Below are 12,297 nucleotides of genomic sequence, written 5' to 3'. Positions count from 1 at the left end.
ACTGTATATGAATAAACGCATGCGCAGTTGTCTGTGATTCAAATGCAACAGAGCAGAACTGGCGCCGATGACGGTAGACTGATTTACCTATTAGAACAATGTGGCTTCTTATATATATATATATATATATATATATATATATATATATATATATATATATATATATATATATTATTATTGGACCGTTAAGTTTGAGAACTACACTGAAATGTGTTCTGTTTTATTTTGTCATTCACTGCTTAGCGGGATCCGATTACTGAGCATCTATTATTTTAAAGAAAATCACACACAGCACAGCAACCCCCACCCCCGATCGTTAGCTTGCATTCTTGCATTCTCAGGTTTTGTGATCAGCAAGAGCCAGACCACAACCACGACCACGACCTGCCCCCCCCCCCCCCCCCCCAACATTTTAAGTTAAAGAGCATTTAGAGGTAACAGTCGATCGTTTCACTTTGTAAAACAGCATGGATTAAAGTTGCTTAGTTTTCCCGTATGTTCTGTGTTAAGTTATACGTGCAACTCCACTACAAACTAAAACTTGATTGGAATGGAGAAATGACTCCATATACAGTATGTGTGTGTGTGTGTGTGTGTGTGTGTGTGTATGCGTGTGTGTGCGTGTGTGAGAGAGAGATTTTCTTTGATTATTATTTATTTATTTATTTTATCATCGATTTTATCACTTAATCAGTTTGTTTATATATATATATATATATATATATATATATATATATATATATATATATATTGTAGCATGCACGGGGGAAGGCAGCAGTAGGGCTGGTAGGTGACGTAATTACACACAAAGACATGAGCCCAATATACACTCCTTGCAAAGGAGCCAGCTCTTTTGTACAGCGGTATCGGCGCTATGCTAGTGCGAGAGGTCCCGGGTTCGCGCCCGCCCTCCGTCTGTGTGTGGATTGCCTCGCCCTGTGTGATGCGTCTGCCTGCGAGAACCAGGATCGCTACAATATATATATATATATATATATATATATATATATATATATATATATATATACATGTATGTGTTGTATAATTGCTTTGGCAACACCTGCTATTGTAAGTCATGCCAATAAAGCACCATTGAATTGAATTGAAATTGAGAGAGAGAGAGAGAGATGTCGTCAAAAGTTTGCATACCCCAATGTGTGGAAATATACATACATTGGGGATTTAAACTGTTGAGGACAGCTTTATTGTCAACACTTTGTGCTTAAGCATTTGTTTATTTCTTTCTAAATAAAACCAGATTTCTACCCGAGTATTTATTCTTTCTTGATTATATATAAATGAATCCACCTGATTTCACATGATTGTTTCATTGAATAATTCTACCAGATTAAACAAACAAACAAAAAAAAAACATTCACCTGAATTTGGAAAAAAAATTCACCCGAAAATCAGACGCCCTACATATAAACAGTTTTTAAAGAGCTTACTTGCTGCAACAATTGCTCTTATATGCACACACAAACTTTAGTATCCTGATTACCAAACAAAACAAAAATGTCTTACAATCTGAATTTCAAATGTATTGGAACATTTGTTTGTTTGTTTGTGTGTACCATATTACTTTGAATTAATGCTGCAGCGTTTATTTGAAATTGCTAAAAAAAAAAAAAACCAAAACATCTGCAGTGTTTATTTAAGGGCGGCGGTAATTAGAAGTACTATGGTTTTTGAAAAGCGCGTTTTTGTGCAGTATTTGAGAGAGGCGTATACTGAAGTTTATTTCTGTGGATACAACTTGATCCCGATAGCAAAGAAGTCCTACAACTTTAAACTGAAAGCTGTCTAGCTCGCAGATCAGATTCTGTGATTTAACAACAAAGTTGAATAAGAATAAATGTTTGTAACTCGGGTCAATGACAAATGTGGCTTGCCTGTATAAGGTAGCCCATTTTGAGTAAATATATAAAGATTTTTTTTTTTTCTCAGGGGCAGCAAGATACAACAGTACATCTGGGGCCTCGTGCATGGGACTTAGAGCATGGAAAGCCGCTTTCCAAGCTTGTGTACTGTGGTAACCATGGAGACTACAGGCGTTCTATATGCGCGCAAGAGGAGAGGAGACTAGGCAGGTTTGTGTGTGTGTGTGTGTGTGTGTGTGTGTGTGTGTGTGTGTGTGTGTGTGTGTGTGTGTGTGTGAACACTTGACTGTCAAAAAAAAGTATGAATCTGTCCAAAAAACAAGTAGCACTTGATCGGGTAATATGAGCAATAATTACAAACCAAATAATATTTGTACTGTAAAGTGTTTTTCAAAACGGTGATCACTATGACAAGGTGATATGCAAAATAAACATATTGTTGTATTGATAAAAACGTTTTATTTTTTGTTAGGTTTATATAAAAACAGTTTATTTTTTAATATTTCTCTTGTTCTGTCCACTGACTGTGTGCCTAAACCAGGGGTTATTAACTCTGGTCCTCAGGGATCTCCAATCATCCAGATTTTTGTTCCAAACAGTAAATAATTGTTTTTATTAAAATCCACTGGTTTGCATTGCATATATAATTCTCACATGCCCTAGACTTTAGTATGAATTGGGACATTTAAGTGTTTCATATGCAATATTAAGCATTGTACATTTTAAAACAAACTATTAAGTGCTGGTTGGATTCAAAACCTGGACTATTGGATGTTGCCAAGGACCAAAGATGATAGTCCCTACAAGAAATGACCTAACACCACACCTGGAAAGTCTCACTCTTTGACCTTGAATCTCACTGTTTGGGGCTATAAATCTCACTCTTAAGGAAATCCAACCCTTGGCATATCTGGATCAGTTGGACTAGTCGAGGTCACATACCAGTGTAGTGTAGAGAGGGAATAATAACAAGAAAGAATGTCAATTCAACACCAAGGGTGATTTATTTTCCCTTTCTTTTCTTACAGCAGTTTCTAAGAGTCGCAGGGCTGAACTCTGTAATATACAGACGTGCTCAAATTTGTTGGTACCACTCCACAAAAAACGAAGAATGCACAATTTTCTCTGAAGTAACTTGAAACTGACAAAAGTAATTGGCATCCACCATTGTTTATTCCATATTTAATAGAAATCAGACTTTGCTTTTGATTTTTTATTCAACATAATATTGTAAATAAGAAAACAAATGAAAATGGCATGGACAAAAATGATGGGACCGCTAACCTAATATTTTGTTGCACAACCTTTAGAGGCAATCACTGCAATCAAACGTTTTCTGTAGCTCTCAATGAGACTTCTGCACCTGTTAACAGGTAGTTTGGCTCACTCTTCCTGAGCAAACTGATCCAGCTGTCTCAGGTTTGATGGGTGCCTTCTCCAGACTGCAAGTTTCAGCTCTTTCCATAGATGTTCGATAGGATTCAGATCAGGACTCGTAGAAGGCCACTTCAGAATAGTCCAATGTTTTGTTCTTATCCATTCTTGGGTGCTTTTAGCTGTGTGTTTTGGGTCATTATCCTGTTGGAGGACCCATGACCTGCGACTGAGACAGAGCTTTCTGACACTGGGCAGTACGTTTCGCTCCAGAATGCCTTGATAGTCTTGAGATTTCATTGTGCCCTGCACAGATTCAAGGCACCCTGTGCCAGGCGCAGCAAAGCAGCCCCAAAACATAACCGAGCCTCCTCCATGTTTCACTGTAGGTATGGTGTTCTTTTCTTTGAAAGCTTCATTTTTTCATCTGTGAACATAGAGCTGATGTGACTTGCCAAAAAGCTCCAGTTTTGACTCATCTGTCCAAAGGACATTCTCCCAGAAGGATTGTGGCTTGTCAATATGCATTTTAGCAAATTCCAGTCTGGCTTTTTTATGTTTTTCTTTCAAAAGTGGAGTCCTCCTGGGTCTTCTTCCATGGAGCCCACTTTCGCTCAAAAAGCGCGGATGGTGCGATCAGAAACTGACGTACATTCACCTTGGAGATCAGCTTGTATCTCTTTGGCAGTTATCCTTGGTTATTTTTCTACCATTTGCACTATCCTTCTGTTCACTCTGGGGTCGATTTTCCTCTTGTGGCCGCGCCCAGGGAGGTTGGCTACAGTTCCATGGACCTTAAACTTCTTAATAATATTTGCAACTGTTGTCACAGGAACATCAAGCTGCTTGGAGATGGTCTTGTAGCCTTTACCTTTATCATGCTTGTCTATTATTTTCTTTCTGATCTCCTCAGACAACTCTCTCCTTTGCTTTCTCTGGTCCATGTTCAGTGTGGTGCACACAATGATACCAAACAGCACAGTGACTACTTTTCTCCATTTAAATAGGCTGAATGACTGATTACAAGATTGGAGACATGTGTGATATTAATTAAAGAAACTAATTAGTTTGAAATATCACTATAATCCAATTATTTATTATTTTTTCTAAGAGGTACCAACAAATGTGTCCAGGCTATTTTAGAATATCTTTTAGAATAAGCAATAATTCATCTCTTTTCACAGCTTCTTTGCTTTATTCTATGACATACCAAAGGCATGCAAGTATACATGATAAAATAGCTTTTAATTTCATCACTTTTCAGGAGGAATGAAGCATTATTCCAATGAGCTGTAAGGGTACCAACAAATTTGAGCACGTCTGTACAATGCGTTTCTTTCTCTTCAAAGAGCAAGACAACTCACGGTCTCCTGGTCCAGGCAGGGCTTTGGTGAGGATGAGTTGATCTTGTGGCTATCCCCTAAACACCAGCGCCACAGCAAGAGCTACACTAGCTTTTGCTCCCCCCACTCTCCGAACTTCCTGGCTGGATCAGGATTCTGCAGCGTCTCTTTTTAGCCAAAATGCCGTGCATACAACCAAAACAGAATTACATTTAAGAAACTTAAATAATAATCCTACTAGCTTCCCATGTACTGAGATGGATTTACCAGTGAGCAGGAGGATGATGGGAAATGTAGTTCTGAGAGGTCAATGCGGGTACATGAGAAGCCATCTTGTGGCAGGGAATGCAATTTAAAAGTTAAAAAAGTGGTCAAAATGTAAAACAATACACAAACCTTATGTAAACAGTTGTAGCAACACATGGGAACATGTAACACAATAAAATAAAAAGGTCCTTATGTACCATTTAATGCAAAACTGGAAAAATGACAATGCCCTCAAACCCGAATTAATTACTTCCACTGCTCAAATAAAACATATATTCATGGTATCAATTGTAACAAAAATTGAATATGACACAGGCAACTCAAACTTGGGGGGCAAAGACAGCAAGTTATAATATAGAACACTTCTTTATGCCTGTCCTCTTAGGTTAGTTTTAAAAGAGGAATCCCATTAAGTATTAATTTGAGACTTACAGAATATTTACAAAGGTTCATATTTCAGCCAAGCACGAATTATATCAGAGTATGGTTACTCCCCTGTTTTCCATATGAGTAGATATTTGAGCTCATGTGCCTAAGTCAAGTATAATTATTACTGTGACTCTTAAAAAAAAAAAAAAAAAAGAAGAAGATGCAGTTGCCAGGTCAGGTAGCTGTATATTCTGCTTTATTTGTTTTTTCTGCATTGCACACACACTTATTAGGAGGCTTAATGTATGCTAATGCCAATGGTATCAAAAATAATTAGCAAAAGTGTTATGTGATCCAATACACACTACCTGTATAATCCATATTGGACTTAATATGGTTGTATTTAGGAAATCTAGAAGGTACCTGTGTAATAGCAATTTATTCACTGAAGAAAATAAGATGGCATTAGTTGTTTATAATGTGTTCAAATCCCTTACTCCATGAAGAACACAATATTTTGTTTTTTTATATTTAATGCTGTTTATGTATTGAACTATTGCTACTTATAGATTATACTTGATTATGTGTGATACATTCTCTTCAGTCAAATGCATTTATGAATTTTACGCCCATTAAAAATAGCCATGTTAAAAATAGTTCTTAAAGTGCTAATACTGGTGGTGCTGTTTTATGTAAGACTACAACATGATCCATGGAGACAATGAAAGACAAATGTTCCTGAATTCTTCAGTTATAACCGCTTTGGATTATCCATCTGGAGTCTTTCATAAGAAACAACGGCTTTGAAGGCTGCAATATTTAGAGAATTTCTCAGAAACACGCTGATGTTTAAATTTGACTGGAAAAAGCCTCAGTTTGGAACGAAAGCAACATGAACACTGACCTACAACCCATCCATTCATTCTTTCATATACACTTTTCAATGCTAGAGCCCTATAATAAATGATAAGATAACTTGTCACATTTGAGGGCTTGGAATAAAGAAATGAGACCTGAAGCTTATTTTTAAACTTTACTAACCACCTTTCCAATTATGAAGAACAAAAAATAGTTTTAAAAACAAAGGGGATTACTGGTGTGGCAATATCTTTGGGACACGGTGTAGACTTCTTTGGGTATACCACTTGTTCGTAGGAAAATACTGTAGCCTGGTTTCTCCCCAATGTCAAAGGGCAAAAAGCAATTGCCAGATGTCAATAAATCCATTTGGACTTCAAATACAACATTTTTTTCATAACTGTCTGTCTGATTAATATAGGGGGCCCTGATCAATGTATACAGTACTTCCATCAACATTTAGAATACTTACACTGTGAAAAGAAAGGGTTAATAAACATATTTCTTCTTTTTGGATGTGAACTAAAACTTCAATCACAAATATATTTTTAAATTGTCATGTTTTTTTGTGTTTTTTTTTGTTTTTTTTTTTCCAGTGCCCAACGTGATTTTGTAACAGAATGGTAAACAGATACATTATTAAAAACAACAAGGTACCATGCTTTAGTGATGAGAACACATGGAAGTTAGTCAGCCTGTCTGGCCATAGTTAACATGCAGTTTACCCAGAGTTGCTTAAGGAAGGCAAACTCTCATGAGAAACTGCAAACAGGAAAAGAACCATGTCTATCAGTGCAAAAACGCCTGTCTGCTAATACCTGACTACACTTAGCTCAAACAATGACTGCTTCCTGGTACCCATATCAGAACAAATGTGTGAAAACAGGGAAAGGGGCTCGCCATCATGTTATTATGTTCACAGGAAAGTTCTTAAAACCCCTCCGTCTCCTACCAATTACTGTAAATATTTTCTCTGGAAGACCAGCTCTGGTAAAATTTGTAATCAGCTTTCACAAAGATTCTTGACTTGCATGCGTGTCAGTCTTTAAACAGATTCTTGATAAAAGTAGGCATTTTCATGGTAATGACCTGTATTATAGAGCATTGGTTCCTTATTGTTATCACTGGGTCTAAACTCTACCAAGAATAAGTCAATGGACTACCACAGCTGCTAAAAAAAAAAAAAAAAAAAACTGACTTTGTGTGTTGTGCTTTTGTGTTTTTCAGCTGTGGGTTTCCCAGGTCCACAATAGGAACCGGGGCCACAATAAATAAAAAAACTAAATTAATTTAGTGGCCTTGCTATTTAGAACATGTAGTATTTTCTGCTTATTTCGCGTTGTGTTTGTCAACGTTAGAGTAAGAAAAGCCTGGCACATGGACACAAAAGCAGGACAGCTGCACATCAGCCAATCCTGCGAAGATGGAGATTGTAAACATTATGTTAAAGGAATCAGCCTTTTGGTTGCCGTCACGCGGATACAGCCTCCCACCTGTCCCGTGGAATTCCACCCACAACTGGGTGTTATTTTTGTCAGAAAATAAAGTTTCTCTGGGGAAATAATAGAAGTGGATGTCATTTTTGTTTTCAACAAAATGCTATTTGACTCTTTACAGCAACATACCAAATAGGTGTTAATAAAGAGTGTTTACTCCTCGCAATATATTAACCTGTATGTTTTATATTATAAAGATTTCTGCACAAAACCAAAATGACCACATCACTGTTTTGAATATGGTTATTTGATCTGGTTAGCTAACTGAATAATTAAGAAATCAGCCGAGCCAGTCGGATCTTGTTGTTCTAGTGTTCCAGAGAGATGTCACAGTTAAAATGAGCTTAGGCCTTTGCCCTCTGATAAGCTAAATTCAGATTCAGTGAGGTCATGCATTCATATATCAAGGGACTTCTGGACCTACTCGTTGCCTTTAAATATATTTCCTTAATTGCATTAACTGCTTTATTGTATTCTTACGAGCAGCACCATATTCTCACTAAACGTTTTTGGTCACATTTTACTTATGAGTTTATCTTAACTATTAATAACTAGATTACTAACATCTTAACAAATATTGCTTATTTTTTGCAAATGGTTAGTTAATAAACAGCAACCAATTTATTAACTAATAAAAAAATAAGGTCATCTAAAACGTTCAGCAAGCATCAGATTCCAACTTCAGGATTATCAACCATTTGAAATAAGGCATGAAAGAATGGTATTGGTTCTTAACTACTATCCTAGGGTACCCTTAAGAGTTTTGGTTACGTTTCAACAAGGTCATAAATACCTATTTTGAAACTGATTGTTTAGCAGTGGCTGCCTCTTCTATCTATTTGCAACAACTGATCAATGCACATGAGATTAAATACAAGTTAAGAAACAAGAAGAAATATTGTACAAAGGTTTACAACCACTGAATCAACTGACTGATTTAATTGCCACCTCAACCACACATCTATCTGTGTCAGTATGCCTGTATAATGCCGGTGTTTGTACCTATCTCACTTGATGTCTATAAGCTGTCTGCCTGTCAAATCTAATTTAGATATTCCTGGGAATGGAAATAGACTCATGCTATCTGTTGCTACTAACAACAACCTCGGCTAACACTCCTGTAAATATATAATATTACACTAGAGAATTACTGCTTGCTAGATTCATATGTCACAGATGTGACAGGAATTAATTATACAATGTCTTTACTTGAATTAAAGAGACAGTTTTACATTGTTAAAAAAGAATATATATATATATATATATATATATATATATATATATATATATATATATATATAATGTGAATCATATTTATTAAGAATAATGATAAACAATAACTATCCAATATGAATCAGTTTCATGTGAAGCGATAATTTTGGAAATTATAATAATTAACACAAATTACATATAATTAGCACGATGCTTATTTTAAAGATTGATTTGTAAAAACCTCTATATTGGAATTGGATTGAAAGCATTTAAAGTTTAAGTGAATGAACTTCAGTTGGAATGTTGGAATACAACACAGCTGATAGATTGCTTATAATTTATTGCTAGTGCTGTGTTTTGTGTTTCTTGTGCTTTAGGTAAAACATGTTCCATCAAAAAGAACTAGTTTGTATAGAACATTAAACATCAATACCTTAAGCTTAGACCTATCAAATGTTGGTCCTGGGCTTAACCATAGAAAGATAAAATACAACACGATCAAAGATCTTTAAAGGATACTCTGTAGATCATAATCTCCTTTGTGCAGATCTACAATCTATGACTGTTGAGGAGCTATAGGTTGTCTTGTCTTTTAAAAATTAGATTTGAACACAAGCACATTTAGCCTTGAAATAAAATTCCTGTAATGTATTTGATATGTTTAAAACGTATTCTGATGTCTTTCATGGAGAATGGTATTATTATAACACCTTGTAGTGTGTATATTTCTTCCTCTGAGAGTTGCAGAAAGCTTACTCTGATTGGGAGTGATGTCATATTGTCATAAAGTGGCATATTTACTAGATCATGGGATTCTCTTCTGGTCAAAGGGCGTTTTCACAGGAGATGGGACTGAGCCGAAATAGCAATAAGTTACTAATTCCGGAGATAAGTAATTATACATAGAACATTGTATTTTACAGATAACAACAACAACAGATAATAGAGTTTTTCTTGTCTTGGTTTTTATATGAAAATCATTTTATTAGTTAGAAATATCAAGAACAATTGACTATTACAAAAAAGTCACAGTTCTGTCTAGGCTGTAGGTGAGAGGGTCAGTTTCATGTAGTAGATAATACTGTGTCTCCTGTTTAGAAGTTATTCATGGAAAACTGTGTAAAATGGTCATAATTAGCCAGCTTTGTTATTATAAAAAGTAACAGACCTTTGGTAAAGCTTTGGTGTCTCCCCCACAGTTAGATCAGGGAGAACTGAAAAACACGTCATTAAATAATTTTAGCTATCCTTCTTCCCCAGGCAGGAGCTGATCTTATTTATTTATTTATTTATTTATTTATTTATTTATTTATTTAATTACATTTATATAGCACATTTCATCACAAGGACCTCAAGGCACTTTACAACACTTTACACTATTATACAAAATTTAAAAGATAATTCCTATAAAACAGTTATAAAATTATGGTAAAAAAGCCATAACAATGGGTTTTCAATGCTGTTTTAAAAGTAGAAAGATTCCCTGCTTTTTTGACTGAAGATGGTAGATTGGGGCTTTACAAGAGAAGGCCCTCCCTCCCGCACCATCTTTATTCACTCTCGGAACAACCAACAGCCCCACATCCTGTGATCTAAAAATACGACTTGGATTGTAAGGGGTCAACAACTCCTGTAAACAACTTGGGGCTAATCTATTTAGGGCTTTATGTTAAAAGCAAAATCTTACAATCAATTCTAAAATGCACAGGGAGCCAGTGCAAAGAAGCTAAGACAGGGGTAATATGCTCATTTTTTTCGGTTTTAGTTAGAATTCTGGAAGCAGTGTTTTGAACTAGCTGTAAACGAGACACCACACGTTTAGGAATACCAGAAAACAGAGCATTACAATAATCTATTCTGGATGAAACAAAAGCATGCATTAGCTTTTCAGAGTCAGGTACAGAGAGAATGGGTCTAAGTTTGGCTATATTCCGCAAATGATAAAAAAGAAAACTTTAGTATTTTTTTTTTTTATATGAGACTCGAATTATCTGGGTCGTGATTGACTGCAGATAATGACTTTGCATTTATTAAGAATTCCACACAGCTACATATAGATGAGTATCTTACCTTTTATTGGCTATAGTGATATTGGATTCTAGTTACCCTTCACACATCAGTCACCAGGCTTAACATAAGTAAGAACCATAACAGATTTGACATGTGGTGATTGACTTGTTAAATGGCTGCATTAAACGGTATGACACTTCTTTGGCAATTTATTTTAGCATCTCAGTGTTGAGGTCTTGTGGTCCTTTTAGCTTGTTTATTTTACAGCTTTGGAGCTTGTTTTAATCTCTTTATGTTGAAGAGCTATGAAGTAAGGAATTGGCAGGCTACTGGCTAAGTAGCTTTGATCCAGAGTTTTAGAACTTTCATCATCCAAAGCCAAACCAGCCAAAGTTGTTAATCCAACATTTAGCAAATTCAACAGTGGACTAGCACAGTTGACTCTGGGTTTTAACACATACTCTTCATCATTATTTATGAAAGGTGCTGCTTGGTAGCCCTGATGACTGAAACATCTATATTTTTACAAAACAGGGATAGCCATGGCACCTACTGTAGAGAGAAACACTCTTCCCACTCACTTCAGTATCCATGACATTTAAATCCTTGGCCTTTCTTTTTACGTCTGTAGGAAAATGGTCTAACAGAATAAAGGTGTGCATGGTCATCTTTCTTTACTCCAAGAAGATGGTACAGATGAAATGTTGATTGCTTACCTATTTTGTCTAGATTTTCAGTGTGGAAGAACCAGAAATGACACCCCACTCTGATCCCACTCTACCTCCAATCACAGACCCCTGGATTTTGTTTATTGTGTCTACTTTTTTACAGTAGCCAAGTGGGATTATGTAACCAAAATTGTATGACCATATTCAATGCAGAGCATAACCAGATTTAATTGTGTAATATATCCTTCATTTTATTTAAATTAATTTACAAAATGACTGAGCAAATTGCCATGTTCCAAATTACTCTTGCTAAGCAGTAGCAAAGCTTGAATTCACCATCATTCGTGGAATAACTGCAGTACACCATGAACATTAATATTAATGCTACCCCGTTAATGCACTTCTCGGGGTCCATAATTAGACCATGTTATTTTGTGTTTCACTTTATAACGAATATTGGCCTTTTTGGTCCCAAAATGATTTACAATGCCCACAAGCCAAATTAATATTGTAGCGTACGGTGGACAATGAAGGAAGGAGACATCCACAATTTGCAGGTACTCAAATCCACAGTTTATTGGGACAATTATTCCCAGCCCCTGTTAGCCTGTACCACATCAAAAACAACAAACAGTCTTGCACTCTCACAGCAGCACATTCACACAGCAGCTTGTCTCACTCTTTAGCGTAGCACATTTTTTCCATAGAGCAGCCCTCCTAGGAGTCAATCTTATCAAGAAAACTTAGTTTTTCTTTGTCTTTTAGCCATCCATGCAATGTAGATTCTATGATATAGAAATATATATATATATATATATAT

The sequence above is a fragment of the Acipenser ruthenus genome, chromosome 9 (genome assembly GCF_902713425.1).
Source record: "Acipenser ruthenus chromosome 9, fAciRut3.2 maternal haplotype, whole genome shotgun sequence".
Taxonomy (NCBI): domain Eukaryota; kingdom Metazoa; phylum Chordata; class Actinopteri; order Acipenseriformes; family Acipenseridae; genus Acipenser; species Acipenser ruthenus.
Note: the sequence above shows the minus strand (reverse complement) of the source record.